This window comes from Cryptomeria japonica, unplaced genomic scaffold, assembly GCF_030272615.1.
Source record: "Cryptomeria japonica unplaced genomic scaffold, Sugi_1.0 HiC_scaffold_15, whole genome shotgun sequence".
NCBI lineage: Eukaryota > Viridiplantae > Streptophyta > Pinopsida > Cupressales > Cupressaceae > Cryptomeria > Cryptomeria japonica.
The window spans coordinates 1,160,001-1,177,105 of NW_026728837.1; the positions used below are offsets into that span (position 1 = coordinate 1,160,001).

At 62.9% G+C, this 17,105-nt stretch overlaps 2 non-coding genes across 2 annotated transcripts; both read right to left on the reverse strand.

Annotated features, from left to right (window-relative positions):
• Window positions 1-4,048: 4,048 nt before the first annotated feature.
• Window positions 4,049-4,167, reverse strand: LOC131860834 (5S ribosomal RNA). The gene has a single exon (XR_009359927.1). It is a non-coding gene; the product is annotated as a 5S ribosomal RNA (ribosomal RNA).
• A 7,804-nt stretch (window positions 4,168-11,971) lies between these two features.
• On the reverse strand, window positions 11,972-12,090 carry LOC131860835 (5S ribosomal RNA). Its single transcript, XR_009359928.1, has one exon. It is a non-coding gene; the product is annotated as a 5S ribosomal RNA (ribosomal RNA).
• Between the last annotated feature and the right edge of the window lie 5,015 nt (window positions 12,091-17,105).

Consider the following 17,105-nt stretch of genomic DNA (forward strand, 5'->3'; position numbering starts at 1 on the left):
CCTTGGCTGGGTTGCGCGCCTTGGTGGGCACCATGCAGTGCACGAAGTCGGAGCCCGGATTGCCCCGGGCGCGCACCTCCGCCAGGGTGGGCACCTTGGTGCGCACAACTTGCTTGGGCTGCGCACCAGGAAGGGCTCAAGATGGCACCCGCGTTCCGTTTTTTTCACTATCTTTCAGAACGGAAATTTTAAAATCTCGTTTTTTTTTGCCTTTTCTGGAAATTAGTGAAGGCAGCGCATCAAAGGTGCGCAACGCTGGTGCGAACCTGGGAGCGCTCCGATGTGTGCTCCAAGGTGCGGCGTGCACGAAGTCGGACCCCGGTTTGCCCCGGGTGCGCACCTCGCGTGCACCTTGGTGCGCACACCTTGGCTGGGTTGCGCGCCCTGGTGGGCACCATGGTGCGCACCAAGGAGCGCTCCGAAGTGTGCTCCAAGGTGCGGCGTGCACGAAGTCGGAGCCCGGTTTGCCCCGGGTGCGCACCTCGCGTGCACCTTCGCCGCGGTGGGCACCATGGCGTGCACGAAGTCGGAGCCCGGTTTGCCCCGGGTGCGCACCTCGCGTGCACCTTCGCCGGGGTGGGCACCTTGGTGTGCAGACCTTGGCTGGGTTGCGCGCCCTGGTGGGCACCATGGTGCGCACCAAGGAGCGCTCCGAAGTGTGCTCCAAGGTGCGGCCTGCACGAAGTCGGAGCCCGGTTTGCCCCGGGTGTGCACCTCGGGTGGGCACCTTGGTGCGCATGCCTTGCCTGGGCTGCGCACCAGGGCGGGCTCAAGATGGCACCCGCGTTCCTTTTTTTTCACTATCTTTCAAAACGGAAATTTTAAAATCTCATTTTTTTTTGCCTTTTTCTGGAAATTAGTGAAGGCAGCGCATCAAAGGTGCGCACCTCGCTGCCCACCACGGTGCGCAACGCCGGTGGGCACCCGGGAGTGCTTCGAAGTGTGCTCCAAGGTGCTGCGTGCACGTTGTCGGAGCCCGGTTTGCCCCGGGTGCGCACCTCGCGTGCACCTTCGTCGGGGTGGGCACCTTGGCTGGGTTTGCCCCGGCTGCGCTCCGAAGCGGGGTTATTGGAGCGCCGCCTCTTTTTTTGTCGGAGCGTTTGGTGGGGTTTCTCGCATTGGCTCTTCCGAGGCCCGGTTGCCACCCTGGCGCGCACGAAGTCGGAAGTAGGGTTAATTGCCCGGGTGCGCACCTTTGCCAGGGTGGGCACCTTACCTGGGCTGCGCACCAGGGCGGGCTCAAGATGGCACGCGCGTTCCGTTTTTTTCACTATCTTTCAAAACGGAAATTTTAAAATCTCCTTTTTTTTTTGCCTTTTCTGGAAATTAGTGAAGGCAGCGCATCAAAGGTGCGCACCTCGCTGCCCACCTTGGTGTGCTCTGAGGTGCGCACCCGGGAGCGCTACGAAGTGTGCTCCAAGGTGCGGCGTGCACGTTGTCGGAGCCCGGTTTGCCCCGGGTGCGCACCTCGCCTGCACCTTGGCCGGGGTGGGCACCTTGGCTGGGTTTGCCCAGGGTGCGCTCCGAAGCGGGGTTACTGGAGCGCCCCCTCTTTTTTTGTCAGAGCGTTTGGTGGGGTTTCTCGCATTGGCTCTTCCCAGGCCCGGTTGTTGGGTGCGCTCCCACCCTGGCGCGCGCGAAGTTGGAAGTTGGGTTAATTGCCCGGGCGCGCACCTTCGCCAGGGTGGGCACCTTGGTGCGCACACCTTGGCTGGGCTGCGCACCAGGGCGGGCTCAAGATGGCACCAGCATTCCCTTTTTCTCACTATCTTTCAAAACGGAAATTTTAAAATCTCGTTTTTTTTTGCCTTTTATGGAAATTAGTGAAGGCATCGCATCAAAGGTGCGCACCTCGCTGCCCACCTTGGTGTGCTCCGAGGTGCCCACCACGGTGCGCAACGCCGGTGCGAACCCGGGAGCGCCCCGATGTGTGCTCCAAGGTGCGGCGTGCACGAAGTCGGACCCCGGTTTGCCCCGGGTGCGCACCTCGCGTGCACCTTGGTGCGCACACCTTGGCTGGGTTGCGCGGCCTGGTGGGCACCATGGTGCGCACCAAGGAGCGCTCCGAAGTGTGCTCCAAGGTGCGGCGTGCACGAAGTCGGAGCCCGGTTTGCCCCGGGTACGCACCTCGCGTGCACCTTCGCCGGGGTGGGCACCTCGGCTGGGTTGCGCGCCCTGGTGCGCACCAAGGAGCGCTCCGAAGTGTGCTCCAAGGTGCGGCGTGCACGAAGTCGGAGCCCGGTTTGCCCCGGGTGCGCACCTTCGCCGCGGTGCGCACCATGGCGTGCACGAAGTCGGAGCCCGGTTTGCCCCGGGTGCGCACCTCGCGTGCACCTTCGGCGGGGTTGCGCGCCCTGGTGGGCACCATGGTGCGCACCAAGGAGCGCTCCGAAGTGTGCTCCAAGGTGCGGCGTGCACGAAGTCGGAGCCCGGTTTGCCCCGGGTGCGCACCTCGCGTGCACCTTCGGCGGGGTTGCGCGCCCTGGTGGGCACCATGGTGCGCACCAAGGAGCGCTCCGAAGTGTGCTCCAAGGTGCGGCGTGCACGAAGTCGGAGCCCGGTTTGCCCCGGGTGCGCACCTCGCGTGCACCTTCGCCGCGGTGGGCACCATGGCGTGCACGAAGTCGGAGCCCGGTTTGCCCCGGGTGCGCACCTCGCGTGCACCTTCGCCGGGGTGGGCACCTCGGCTGGGTTGCGCGCCCTGGTGCGCACCAAGGAGCGCTCCGAAGTGTGCTCCAAGGTGCGGCGTGCACGAAGTCGGAGCCCGGTTTGCCCCGGGTGCGCACCTCGCGTGCACCTTCGCCAGGGTGGGCACCTCGGTGCGCACACCTTCTCAATGTTTTCTTGCCTTTTCTGGAAATTGGTGAAGGCAGCGCATCAAAGGTGCGCACCTCGGTGTGCTCCGAGGTGCGAACCCGAGAGCGCTCCGAGGTGCCCACGAAGTCGAAAGTCGGGTTAATTGCATTGTTTTCCCCGGGTGCGCTCCGAGGTGCGCAACATCGGCGCGCACCAAGGAGGGCTCCGAAGTGTGCTCCAAGGTGCGCACGATGGCGTGCACCTCTGGTGCGCACGATTCGGAGCTCGGTTTGACCGGGGTGCGCACACCTTGGCTGGGTTGCGCACCTTTTGTGCGCTCCAAGGTGCGCACGAAGTCGGAGCTCGGTTTGCCCCGGGTGCGCACCTTCGCCAGGGTGCGCACCTTGATGCGCACGCCTTGGCTGGGCTGCGCACCTTGGTGGGCGCCATGGTGCGCACCTTTCGTGCGCTCCAAGGTGCGCACGAAGTCGGAGCTCGGTTTGCCCCGGGTGCGCACCTTGGTGGGCGCCATGGTGCACTCCGAGGTGCCCAAGATTGGTGCGCACCAAGGAGCGCTCCGAAGTGCGCTCCAAGGTGCGCGCGAAGTCGAAAGTTGGGTTAATTGTCCGGTTTGCCTCGGGTGCGCACCTTGCGTGCACCTTCGCCAGGGTGGGCGCCTTGGTGCGCACACCTTGGCTGGGCTGCGCACACCTTGGCACCCGCGTTTCCTTCATTTTAAATTTTTTTTTTTTACAATCTCTCAAGTGGGAAATTCTATAATCTCAACTTTTTTTGCCTTTTCAGGAAACTTTTGAATGGAGCGCATCATTGGTGCGCTCCGAAGTGTGCTCCAAAGCTCTCTCCAGCTGCGTGCACCTGCCCCGGCCGCGCACCCGGCCCCGCCCAGCTTCGCTCACCTGTCCCGGGCGTCTGGTGCGGAACCTTAGAGTAAGAAACATCACCGTGCACCTTGGCCAACGTGCGCGACTCGACCGAGCGCGCACTGGCCGAGGTGCACACCGATTTCACCTGGGTGCGCGCGCAGCACCTCGGGCGCACCGGGGTGCGCGCACAACGCCCGGGTTGCACCGTGGCCTGTGTGCTCGGGGCGCCTCGGGTGCGCGCTCGGTGTCGCCCCCGCGCGCGCGGTAGTGCGGGCAGCGCACCCCGGCCCGGCCCGGCCCCGACGAGAACGCAAACGGGCAAAAGGTTTATTCAAATAGCATTGCGACGCCCGGCGAAAAACTAAAAAAGGGTGCAACACCGGGACTTCCCGGGAGGTCACCCATCCCAGTACTACTCCGGCCCAAGCGCGCTTAACTGCGGAGTTCTGATGGGATCCGGTGCACTAACGCTGGTATGATCGCACCCGTTATGAGCTTGTCGCAGTGTGTACTTAGCAAACCGCGACCCACGTGCGAATCCACCCCGGCCACCCACCCCCGTCGAGGTGCACACCCTCCCTCGCGAAGTGCGCCCCGTTCGCCAAGTGTGAGCCCTGCCCGGGTGCGCGCACCTTGCTAGGGCGTCGGGTGTGCACCCGGCCCGGCCTACGTGCGTGCACCTGGAGGGGGCGTCGTGTGCGTGCAGTGTCCCGTCTGCAACGCGGTGCCCACACACCACCTCGGGCGCAACGACCTGTGCTCACATGTGGGCCGAGTGCACCTTGGTGCATGTTCGGGGCGCCTCGGGTGCACGCTCGATCTTGCCCCGGTGCACCAAGGCGCTCGGTTTGCCCCGGGTGCGCACTTGGTGCAAGGTGGGCACCCAAAATAGGGATCAAGCACCAAAACACAAGTTTCGGGATGCAAAATGGGACCCAAGGACCACAAATGCGTTCCAAGACCCATGATGGGTCCACGAGAACAAAAATGTGTTCCGAGACTTAATAAACAAATATTGGGTTTTAGGAGAAGAAACATGCTCTGATGCCCAAAACGAGAATCGACCCCGAAAAGGCCACAGGCCAAAAGTGGGATGCGAGACAAAAAAAAATGGGACCCGAGGACCAAAATTGGGTTCCCAGGTCGAAGACAGGGCAACCGGACAAGAAACGACCTCTAAGGCTCGAAATGAGTCCCGACGACTAAAACTTGACAAGAAGCACCCATCAGGCACCCAACTCGACACCCATGGGATGCCGACCCACCCGGGCTTCCACCTAGCACACCTTGGCACCCACCCACCCTCGCACCCAACCTCGCACCCAACTTAGCACCTTTGAACCCACATTGGCACTCACCCTGACCCTGGCACCTTGGAACCCACATTGGCACTCACCTTGACCCTGGCACCCACCTTTGCACTCACCTTGGGACCCACCCTGGCTCCCACCTCGGCACCCACCCAGACACCCACCTTGGTTCCTTGGCACCCACCTTGGATCCTTGGCACCCACCCCGACACCCACCTTGGCACGCAACTTGGCTACTTGCCACCCACCTTGGCTCCTTGACGCCCACCCCGACAACCACCCCGTGACCTACCCTGGCTAGGGTTGGTGCACACCCACCCTGGTGCCCACCTTGGCACCCACCCTATGACCCACCTTGGCACGCACCTTAGTACCCACCCCGTTACCCACCCTAGGACCCACCCCGTGACCCACCTTGGCCAGGGTGGGTGCCTTGGTGCGCACAACTTGCCTGGGCTGCACACCAGGGCGGGCTCAAGATGGCACCCGCGTTCCGTTTTTTTCACTATCTTTCAAAACGGAAATTTTAAAATCTCATTTTTTTCTTTTTTTTGCCTTTTCTGGAAATTAGTGAAGGCAGCGCATCAAAGGTGCGCAATGCTGGTGCGAACCCGGGAGCGCTCCGATGTGTGCTCCAAGGTGCGGCGTGCACGAAGTCCGAGCCCGGTTTGCCCCGGGTGCGCACCTCGCGTGCACCTTCGCCGGGGTGAGCACCTTGGCTGGGTTGCGCGCCCTGGTGCGTACCAAGGAGCGCTCTGAAGTGTGCTCCAAGGTGCGGCGTGCACGAAGTCGGAGCCCGGTTTGCCCCGGGTGTGCACCTCGGGTGCGCACCTCGCGTGCACCTTCGCTGCGGTGGGCACCTTGGCTGGGTTGCGCGCCTTGGTGGGCACCATGCAGTGCACGAAGTTGGAGCCCGGTTTGCCCCGGGCGCGCACCTCCGCCAGGGTGGGCACCTTGGTGCGCACAACTTGCCTGGGCTGCGCATCAGGAAGGGCTCAAGATGGCACCCGCGTTCCGTTTTTTTCACTATCTTTCAGAACGGAAATTTTAAAATATCGTTTTTTTTTGCCTTTTCTGGAAATTAGTGAAGGCAGCGCATCAAAGGTGCGCAACGCTGGTGCGAACCTGGGAGCGCTCCGATGTGTGCTCCAAGGTGCGGCGTGCACGAAGTCGGAGCCCGGTTTGCCTCGGGTGCGCCCTGGTGGGCACCATGGTGCGCACCAAGGAGCGCTCCGAAGTGTGCTCCAAGGTGCGGCCTGCACGAAGTCGGAGCCCGGTTTGCCCCGGGTGTGCACCTCGGGTGGGCACCTTGGTGCGCATGCCTTGCCTGGGCTGCGCACCAGGGCGGGCTCAAGATGGCACCCGCGTTCCTTTTTTTTCACTATCTTTCAAAACGGAAATTTTAAAATCTCATTTTTTTTTGCCTTTTTCTGGAAATTAGTGAAGGCAGCGCATCAAAGGTGCGCACCTCGCTGCCCACCACGGTGCGCAACGCCGGTGGGCACCCGGGAGTGCTTCGAAGTGTGCTCCAAGGTGCTGCGTGCACGTTGTCGGAGCCCGGTTTGCCCCGGGTGCGCACCTCGCGTGCACCTTCGTCGGGGTGGGCACCTTGGCTTGGTTTGCCCCGGCTGCGCTCCGAAGCGGGGTTATTGGAGCGCCGCCTCTTTTTTTGTCGGAGCGTTTGGTGGGGTTTCTCGCATTGGCTCTTCCGAGGCCCGGTTGCCACCCTGGCGCGCACGAAGTCGGAAGTAGGGTTAATTGCCCGGGTGCGCACCTTTGCCAGGGTGGCACCTTACCTGGGCTGCGCACCAGGGCGGGCTCAAGATGGCACGCGCGTTCCGTTTTTTTCACTATCTTTCAAAACGGAAATTTTAAAATCTCCTTTTTTTTTTGCCTTTTCTGGAAATTAGTGAAGGCAGCGCATCAAAGGTGCGCACCTCGCTGCCCACCTTGGTGTGCTCTGAGGTGCGCACCCGGGAGCGCTACGAAGTGTGCTCCAAGGTGCGGCGTGCACGTTGTCGGAGCCCGGTTTGCCCCGGGTGCGCACCTCGCCTGCACCTTGGCCGGGGTGGGCACCTTGGCTGGGTTTGCCCAGGGTGCGCTCCGAAGCGGGGTTACTGGAGCGCCCCCTCTTTTTTTGTCAGAGAGTTTGGTGGGGTTTCTCGCATTGGCTCTTCCCAGGCCCGGTTGTTGGGTGCGCTCCCACCCTGGCGCGCGCGAAGTTGGAAGTTGGGTTAATTGCCCGGGCGCGCACCTTCGCCAGGGTGGGCACCTTGGTGCGCAAACCTTGGCTGGGCTGCGCACCAGGGCGGGCTCAAGATGGCACCAGCATTCCCTTTTTCTCACTATCTTTCAAAACGGAAATTTTAAAATCTCGTTTTTTTTTTGCCTTTTATGGAAATTAGTGAAGGCATCGCATCAAAGGTGCGCACCTCGCTGCCCACCTTGGTGTGCTCCGAGGTGCCCACCACGGTGCGCAACGCCGGTGCGAACCCGGGAGCGCCCCGATGTGTGCTCCAAGGTGCGGCGTGCACGAAGTCGGACCCCGGTTTGCCCCGGGTGCGCACCTCGCGTGCACCTTGGTGCGCACACCTTGGCTGGGTTGCGCGGCCTGGTGGGCACCATGGTGCGCACCAAGGAGCGCTCCGAAGTGTGCTCCAAGGTGCGGCGTGCACGAAGTCGGAGCCCGGTTTGCCCCGGGTGCGCACCTTCGCCGCGGTGGGCACCATGGCGTGCACGAAGTCGGAGCCCGGTTTGCCCCGGGTGCGCACCTCGCGTGCACCTTCGCCGGGGTGGGCACCTCGGCTGGGTTGCGCGCCCTGGTGCGCACCAAGGAGCGCTCTGAAGTGTGCTCCAAGGTGCGGCGTGCACGAAGTCGGAGCCCGGTTTGCCCCGGGTGTGCACCTCGCGTGCACCTTCGCTGCGGTGGGCACCTTGGCTGGGTTGCGCGCCTTGGTGGGCACCATGCAGTGCACGAAGTCGGAGCCCGGTTTGCCCCGGGCGCGCACCTCCGCCAGGGTGGGCACCTTGGTGCGCACAACTTGCCTGGGCTGCGCACCAGGAAGGGCTCAAGATGGCACCCGCGTTCCGTTTTTTTCACTATCTTTCAGAACGGAAATTTTAAAATATCGTTTTTTTTTGCCTTTTCTGGAAATTAGTGAAGGCAGCGCATCAAAGGTGCGCAACGCTGGTGCGAACCTGGGAGCGCTCCGATGTGTGCTCCAAGGTGCGGCGTGCACGAAGTCGGACCCCGGTTTGCCCCGGGTGCGCACCTCGCGTGCACCTTGGTGCGCACACCTTGGCTGGGTTGCGCGCCCTGGTGGGCACCATGGTGCGCACCAAGGAGCGCTCCGAAGTGTGCTCCAAGGTGCGGCGTGCACGAAGTCGGAGCCCGGTTTGCCCCGGGTGCGCACCTCGCGTGCACCTTCGCCGCGGTGGGCACCATGGCGTGCACGAAGTCGGAGCCCGGTTTGCCCCGGGTGCGCACCTCGCGTGCACCTTCGCCGGGGTGGGCACCTTAGTGTGCAGACCTTGGCTGGGTTGCGCGCCCTGGTGGGCACCATGGTGCGCACCAAGGAGCGCTCCGAAGTGTGCTCCAAGGTGCGGCCTGCACGAAGTCGGAGCCCGGTTTGCCCCGGGTGTGCACCTCGGGTGGGCACCTTGGTGCGCATGCCTTGCCTGGGCTGCGCACCAGGGCGGGCTCAAGATGGCACCCGCGTTCCTTTTTTTTCACTATCTTTCAAAACGGAAATTTTAAAATCTCATTTTTTTTTGCCTTTTTCTGGAAATTAGTGAAGGCAGCGCATCAAAGGTGCGCACCTCGCTGCCCACCACGGTGCGCAACGCCGGTGGGCACCCGGGAGTGCTTCGAAGTGTGCTCCAAGGTGCTGCGTGCACGTTGTCGGAGCCCGGTTTGCCCCGGGTGCGCACCTCGCGTGCACCTTCGTCGGGGTGGGCACCTTGGCTGGGTTTGCCCCGGCTGCGCTCCGAAGCGGGGTTATTGGAGCGCCGCCTCTTTTTTTGTCGGAGCGTTTGGTGGGGTTTCTCGCATTGGCTCTTCCGAGGCCCGGTTGCCACCCTGGCGCGCACGAAGTCGGAAGTAGGGTTAATTGCCCGGGTGCGCACCTTTGCCAGGGTGGGCACCTTACCTGGGCTGCGCACCAGGGCGGGCTCAAGATGGCACGCGCGTTCCGTTTTTTTCACTATCTTTCAAAACGGAAATTTTAAAATCTCCTTTTTTTTTTGCCTTTTCTGGAAATTAGTGAAGGCAGCGCATCAAAGGTGCGCACCTCGCTGCCCACCTTGGTGTGCTCTGAGGTGCGCACCCGGGAGCGCTACGAAGTGTGCTCCAAGGTGCGGCGTGCACGTTGTCGGAGCCCGGTTTGCCCCGGGTGCGCACCTCGCCTGCACCTTGGCCGGGGTGGGCACCTTGGCTGGGTTTGCCCAGGGTGCGCTCCGAAGCGGGGTTACTGGAGCGCCCCCTCTTTTTTTGTCAGAGCGTTTGGTGGGGTTTCTCGCATTGGCTCTTCCCAGGCCCGGTTGTTGGGTGCGCTCCCACCCTGGCGCGCGCGAAGTTGGAAGTTGGGTTAATTGCCCGGGCGCGCACCTTCGCCAGGGTGGGCACCTTGGTGCGCACACCTTGGCTGGGCTGCGCACCAGGGCGGGCTCAAGATGGCACCAGCATTCCCTTTTTCTCACTATCTTTCAAAACGGAAATTTTAAAATCTCGTTTTTTTTTTGCCTTTTATGGAAATTAGTGAAGGCATCGCATCAAAGGTGCGCACCTCGCTGCCCACCTTGGTGTGCTCCGAGGTGCCCACCACGGTGCGCAACGCCGGTGCGAACCCGGGAGCGCCCCGATGTGTGCTCCAAGGTGCGGCGTGCACGAAGTCGGACCCCGGTTTGCCCCGGGTGCGCACCTCGCGTGCACCTTGGTGCGCACACCTTGGCTGGGTTGCGCGGCCTGGTGGGCACCATGGTGCGCACCAAGGAGCGCTCCGAAGTGTGCTCCAAGGTGCGGCGTGCACGAAGTCGGAGCCCGGTTTGCCCCGGGTACGCACCTCGCGTGCACCTTCGCCGGGGTGGGCACCTCGGCTGGGTTGCGCGCCCTGGTGCGCACCAAGGAGCGCTCCGAAGTGTGCTCCAAGGTGCGGCGTGCACGAAGTCGGAGCCCGGTTTGCCCCGGGTGCGCACCTTCGCCGCGGTGCGCACCATGGCGTGCACGAAGTCGGAGCCCGGTTTGCCCCGGGTGCGCACCTCGCGTGCACCTTCGGCGGGGTTGCGCGCCCTGGTGGGCACCATGGTGCGCACCAAGGAGCGCTCCGAAGTGTGCTCCAAGGTGCGGCGTGCACGAAGTCGGAGCCCGGTTTGCCCCGGGTGCGCACCTCGCGTGCACCTTCGGCGGGGTTGCGCGCCCTGGTGGGCACCATGGTGCGCACCAAGGAGCGCTCCGAAGTGTGCTCCAAGGTGCGGCGTGCACGAAGTCGGAGCCCGGTTTGCCCCGGGTGCGCACCTCGCGTGCACCTTCGCCGCGGTGGGCACCATGGCGTGCACGAAGTCGGAGCCCGGTTTGCCCCGGGTGCGCACCTCGCGTGCACCTTCGCCGGGGTGGGCACCTCGGCTGGGTTGCGCGCCCTGGTGCGCACCAAGGAGCGCTCCGAAGTGTGCTCCAAGGTGCGGCGTGCACGAAGTCGGAGCCCGGTTTGCCCCGGGTGCGCACCTCGCGTGCACCTTCGCCAGGGTGGGCACCTCGGTGCGCACACCTTCTCAATGTTTTCTTGCCTTTTCTGGAAATTGGTGAAGGCAGCGCATCAAAGGTGCGCACCTCGGTGTGCTCCGAGGTGCGAACCCGAGAGCGCTCCGAGGTGCCCACGAAGTCGAAAGTCGGGTTAATTGCATTGTTTTCCCCGGGTGCGCTCCGAGGTGCGCAACATCGGCGCGCACCAAGGAGGGCTCCGAAGTGTGCTCCAAGGTGCGCACGATGGCGTGCACCTCTGGTGCGCACGATTCGGAGCTCGGTTTGACCGGGGTGCGCACACCTTGGCTGGGTTGCGCACCTTTTGTGCGCTCCAAGGTGCGCACGAAGTCGGAGCTCGGTTTGCCCCGGGTGCGCACCTTCGCCAGGGTGCGCACCTTGATGCGCACGCCTTGGCTGGGCTGCGCACCTTGGTGGGCGCCATGGTGCGCACCTTTCGTGCGCTCCAAGGTGCGCACGAAGTCGGAGCTCGGTTTGCCCCGGGTGCGCACCTTGGTGGGCGCCATGGTGCACTCCGAGGTGCCCAAGATTGGTGCGCACCAAGGAGCGCTCCGAAGTGCGCTCCAAGGTGCGCGCGAAGTCGAAAGTTGGGTTAATTGTCCGGTTTGCCTCGGGTGCGCACCTTGCGTGCACCTTCGCCAGGGTGGGCGCCTTGGTGCGCACACCTTGGCTGGGCTGCGCACACCTTGGCACCCGCGTTTCCTTCATTTTAAATTTTTTTTTTTTACAATCTCTCAAGTGGGAAATTCTATAATCTCAACTTTTTTTGCCTTTTCAGGAAACTTTTGAATGGAGCGCATCATTGGTGCGCTCCGAAGTGTGCTCCAAAGCTCTCTCCAGCTGCGTGCACCTGCCCCGGCCGCGCACCCGGCCCCGCCCAGCTTCGCTCACCTGTCCCGGGCGTCTGGTGCGGAACCTTAGAGTAAGAAACATCACCGTGCACCTTGGCCAACGTGCGCGACTCGACCGAGCGCGCACTGGCCGAGGTGCACACCGATTTCACCTGGGTGCGCGCGCAGCACCTCGGGCGCACCGGGGTGCGCGCACAACGCCCGGGTTGCACCGTGGCCTGTGTGCTCGGGGCGCCTCGGGTGCGCGCTCGGTGTCGCCCCCGCGCGCGCGGTAGTGCGGGCAGCGCACCCCGGCCCGGCCCGGCCCCGACGAGAACGCAAACGGGCAAAAGGTTTATTCAAATAGCATTGCGACGCCCGGCGAAAAACTAAAAAAGGGTGCAACACCGGGACTTCCCGGGAGGTCACCCATCCCAGTACTACTCCGGCCCAAGCGCGCTTAACTGCGGAGTTCTGATGGGATCCGGTGCACTAACGCTGGTATGATCGCACCCGTTATGAGCTTGTCGCAGTGTGTACTTAGCAAACCGCGACCCACGTGCGAATCCACCCCGGCCACCCACCCCCGTCGAGGTGCACACCCTCCCTCGCGAAGTGCGCCCCGTTCGCCAAGTGTGAGCCCTGCCCGGGTGCGCGCACCTTGCTAGGGCGTCGGGTGTGCACCCGGCCCGGCCTACGTGCGTGCACCTGGAGGGGGCGTCGTGTGCGTGCAGTGTCCCGTCTGCAACGCGGTGCCCACACACCACCTCGGGCGCAACGACCTGCGCTCACATGTGGGCCGAGTGCACCTTGGTGCATGTTCGGGGCGCCTCGGGTGCACGCTCGATCTTGCCCCGGTGCACCAAGGCGCTCGGTTTGCCCCGGGTGCGCACTTGGTGCAAGGTGGGCACCCAAAATAGGGATCAAGCACCAAAACACAAGTTTCGGGATGCAAAATGGGACCCAAGGACCACAAATGCGTTCCAAGACCCATGATGGGTCCACGAGAACAAAAATGTGTTCCGAGACTTAATAAACAAATATTGGGTTTTAGGAGAAGAAACATGCTCTGATGCCCAAAACGAGAATCGACCCCGAAAAGGCCACAGGCCAAAAGTGGGATGCGAGACAAAAAAAAATGGGACCCGAGGACCAAAATTGGGTTCCCAGGTCGAAGACAGGGCAACCGGACAAGAAACGACCTCTAAGGCTCGAAATGAGTCCCGACGACTAAAACTTGACAAGAAGCACCCATCAGGCACCCAACTCGACACCCATGGGATGCCGACCCACCCGGGCTTCCACCTAGCACACCTTGGCACCCACCCACCCTCGCACCCAACCTCGCACCCAACTTAGCACCTTTGAACCCACATTGGCACTCACCCTGACCCTGGCACCTTGGAACCCACATTGGCACTCACCTTGACCCTGGCACCCACCTTTGCACTCACCTTGGGACCCACCCTGGCTCCCACCTCGGCACCCACCCAGACACCCACCTTGGTTCCTTGGCACCCACCTTGGATCCTTGGCACCCACCCCGACACCCACCTTGGCACGCAACTTGGCTACTTGCCACCCACCTTGGCTCCTTGACGCCCACCCCGACAACCACCCCGTGACCTACCCTGGCTAGGGTTGGTGCACACCCACCCTGGTGCCCACCTTGGCACCCACCCTATGACCCACCTTGGCACGCACCTTAGTACCCACCCCGTTACCCACCCTAGGACCCACCCCGTGACCCACCTTGGCCAGGGTGGGTGCCTTGGTGCGCACAACTTGCCTGGGCTGCACACCAGGGCGGGCTCAAGATGGCACCCGCGTTCCGTTTTTTTCACTATCTTTCAAAACGGAAATTTTAAAATCTCATTTTTTTCTTTTTTTTGCCTTTTCTGGAAATTAGTGAAGGCAGCGCATCAAAGGTGCGCAATGCTGGTGCGAACCCGGGAGCGCTCCGATGTGTGCTCCAAGGTGCGGCGTGCACGAAGTCCGAGCCCGGTTTGCCCCGGGTGCGCACCTCGCGTGCACCTTCGCCGGGGTGAGCACCTTGGCTGGGTTGCGCGCCCTGGTGCGTACCAAGGAGCGCTCTGAAGTGTGCTCCAAGGTGCGGCGTGCACGAAGTCGGAGCCCGGTTTGCCCCGGGTGTGCACCTCGGGTGCGCACCTCGCGTGCACCTTCGCTGCGGTGGGCACCTTGGCTGGGTTGCGCGCCTTGGTGGGCACCATGCAGTGCACGAAGTCGGAGCCCGGTTTGCCCCGGGCGCGCACCTCCGCCAGGGTGGGCACCTTGGTGCGCACAACTTGCCTGGGCTGCGCATCAGGAAGGGCTCAAGATGGCACCCGCGTTCCGTTTTTTTCACTATCTTTCAGAACGGAAATTTTAAAATATCGTTTTTTTTTGCCTTTTCTGGAAATTAGTGAAGGCAGCGCATCAAAGGTGCGCAACGCTGGTGCGAACCTGGGAGCGCTCCGATGTGTGCTCCAAGGTGCGGCGTGCACGAAGTCGGAGCCCGGTTTGCCTCGGGTGCGCCCTGGTGGGCACCATGGTGCGCACCAAGGAGCGCTCCGAAGTGTGCTCCAAGGTGCGGCCTGCACGAAGTCGGAGCCCGGTTTGCCCCGGGTGTGCACCTCGGGTGGGCACCTTGGTGCGCATGCCTTGCCTGGGCTGCGCACCAGGGCGGGCTCAAGATGGCACCCGCGTTCCTTTTTTTTCACTATCTTTCAAAACGGAAATTTTAAAATCTCATTTTTTTTTGCCTTTTTCTGGAAATTAGTGAAGGCAGCGCATCAAAGGTGCGCACCTCGCTGCCCACCACGGTGCGCAACGCCGGTGGGCACCCGGGAGTGCTTCGAAGTGTGCTCCAAGGTGCTGCGTGCACGTTGTCGGAGCCCGGTTTGCCCCGGGTGCGCACCTCGCGTGCACCTTCGTCGGGGTGGGCACCTTGGCTTGGTTTGCCCCGGCTGCGCTCCGAAGCGGGGTTATTGGAGCGCCGCCTCTTTTTTTGTCGGAGCGTTTGGTGGGGTTTCTCGCATTGGCTCTTCCGAGGCCCGGTTGCCACCCTGGCGCGCACGAAGTCGGAAGTAGGGTTAATTGCCCGGGTGCGCACCTTTGCCAGGGTGGCACCTTACCTGGGCTGCGCACCAGGGCGGGCTCAAGATGGCACGCGCGTTCCGTTTTTTTCACTATCTTTCAAAACGGAAATTTTAAAATCTCCTTTTTTTTTTGCCTTTTCTGGAAATTAGTGAAGGCAGCGCATCAAAGGTGCGCACCTCGCTGCCCACCTTGGTGTGCTCTGAGGTGCGCACCCGGGAGCGCTACGAAGTGTGCTCCAAGGTGCGGCGTGCACGTTGTCGGAGCCCGGTTTGCCCCGGGTGCGCACCTCGCCTGCACCTTGGCCGGGGTGGGCACCTTGGCTGGGTTTGCCCAGGGTGCGCTCCGAAGCGGGGTTACTGGAGCGCCCCCTCTTTTTTTGTCAGAGAGTTTGGTGGGGTTTCTCGCATTGGCTCTTCCCAGGCCCGGTTGTTGGGTGCGCTCCCACCCTGGCGCGCGCGAAGTTGGAAGTTGGGTTAATTGCCCGGGCGCGCACCTTCGCCAGGGTGGGCACCTTGGTGCGCAAACCTTGGCTGGGCTGCGCACCAGGGCGGGCTCAAGATGGCACCAGCATTCCCTTTTTCTCACTATCTTTCAAAACGGAAATTTTAAAATCTCGTTTTTTTTTTGCCTTTTATGGAAATTAGTGAAGGCATCGCATCAAAGGTGCGCACCTCGCTGCCCACCTTGGTGTGCTCCGAGGTGCCCACCACGGTGCGCAACGCCGGTGCGAACCCGGGAGCGCCCCGATGTGTGCTCCAAGGTGCGGCGTGCACGAAGTCGGACCCCGGTTTGCCCCGGGTGCGCACCTCGCGTGCACCTTGGTGCGCACACCTTGGCTGGGTTGCGCGGCCTGGTGGGCACCATGGTGCGCACCAAGGAGCGCTCCGAAGTGTGCTCCAAGGTGCGGCGTGCACGAAGTCGGAGCCCGGTTTGCCCCGGGTGCGCACCTTCGCCGCGGTGGGCACCATGGCGTGCACGAAGTCGGAGCCCGGTTTGCCCCGGGTGCGCACCTCGCGTGCACCTTCGTCGGGGTGGGCACCTCGGCTGGGTTGCGCGCCCTGGTGCGCACCAAGGAGCGCTCTGAAGTGTGCTCCAAGGTGCGGCGTGCACGAAGTCGGAGCCCGGTTTGCCCCGGGTGTGCACCTCGCGTGCGCACCTCGCGTGCACCTTCGCTGCGGTGGGCACCTTGGCTGGGTTGCGCGCCTTGGTGGGCACCATGCAGTGCACGAAGTCGGAGCCCGGATTGCCCCGGGCGCGCACCTCCGCCAGGGTGGGCACCTTGGTGCGCACAACTTGCCTGGGGTGCGCACCAGGAAGGGCTCAAGATGGCACCCGCGTTCCGTTTTTTTCACTATCTTTCAGAACGGAAATTTTAAAATCTCGTTTTTTTTTGCCTTTTCTGGAAATTAGTGAAGGCAGCGCATCAAAGGTGCGCAACGCTGGTGCGAACCTGGGAGCGCTCCGATGTGTGCTCCAAGGTGCGGCGTGCACGAAGTCGGACCCCGGTTTGCCCCGGGTGCGCACCTCGCGTGCACCTTGGTGCGCACACCTTGGCTGGGTTGCGCGCCCTGGTGGGCACCATGGTGCGCACCAAGGAGCGCTCCGAAGTGTGCTCCAAGGTGCGGCGTGCACGAAGTCGGAGCCCGGTTTGCCCCGGGTGCGCACCTCGCGTGCACCTTCGCCGCGGTGGGCACCATGGCGTGCACGAAGTCGGAGCCCGGTTTGCCCCGGGTGCGCACCTCGCGTGCACCTTCGCCGGGGTGGGCACCTTGGTGTGCAGACCTTGGCTGGGTTGCGCGCCCTGGTGGGCACCATGGTGCGCACCAAGGAGCGCTCCGAAGTGTGCTCCAAGGTGCGGCCTGCACGAAGTCGGAGCCCGGTTTGCCCCGGGTGTGCACCTCGGGTGGGCACCTTGGTGCGCATGCCTTGCCTGGGCTGCGCACCAGGGCGGGCTCAAGATGGCACCCGCGTTCCTTTTTTTTCACTATCTTTCAAAATGGAAATTTTAAAATCTCATTTTTTTTTGCCTTTTTCTGGAAATTAGTGAAGGCAGCGCATCAAAGGTGCGCACCTCGCTGCCCACCACGGTGCGCAACGCCGGTGGGCACCCGGGAGTGCTTCGAAGTGTGCTCCAAGGTGCTGCGTGCACGTTGTCGGAGCCCGGTTTGCCCCGGGTGCGCACCTCGCGTGCACCTTCGTCGGGGTGGGCACCTTGGCTGGGTTTGCCCCGGCTGCGCTCCGAAGCGGGGTTATTGGAGCGCCGCCTCTTTTTTTGTCGGAGCGTTTGGTGGGGTTTCTCGCATTGGCTCTTCCGAGGCCCGGTTGCCACCCTGGCGCGCACGAAGTCGGAAGTAGGGTTAATTGCCCGGGTGCGCACCTTTGCCAGGGTGGGCACCTTACCTGGGCTGCGCACCAGGGCGGGCTCAAGATG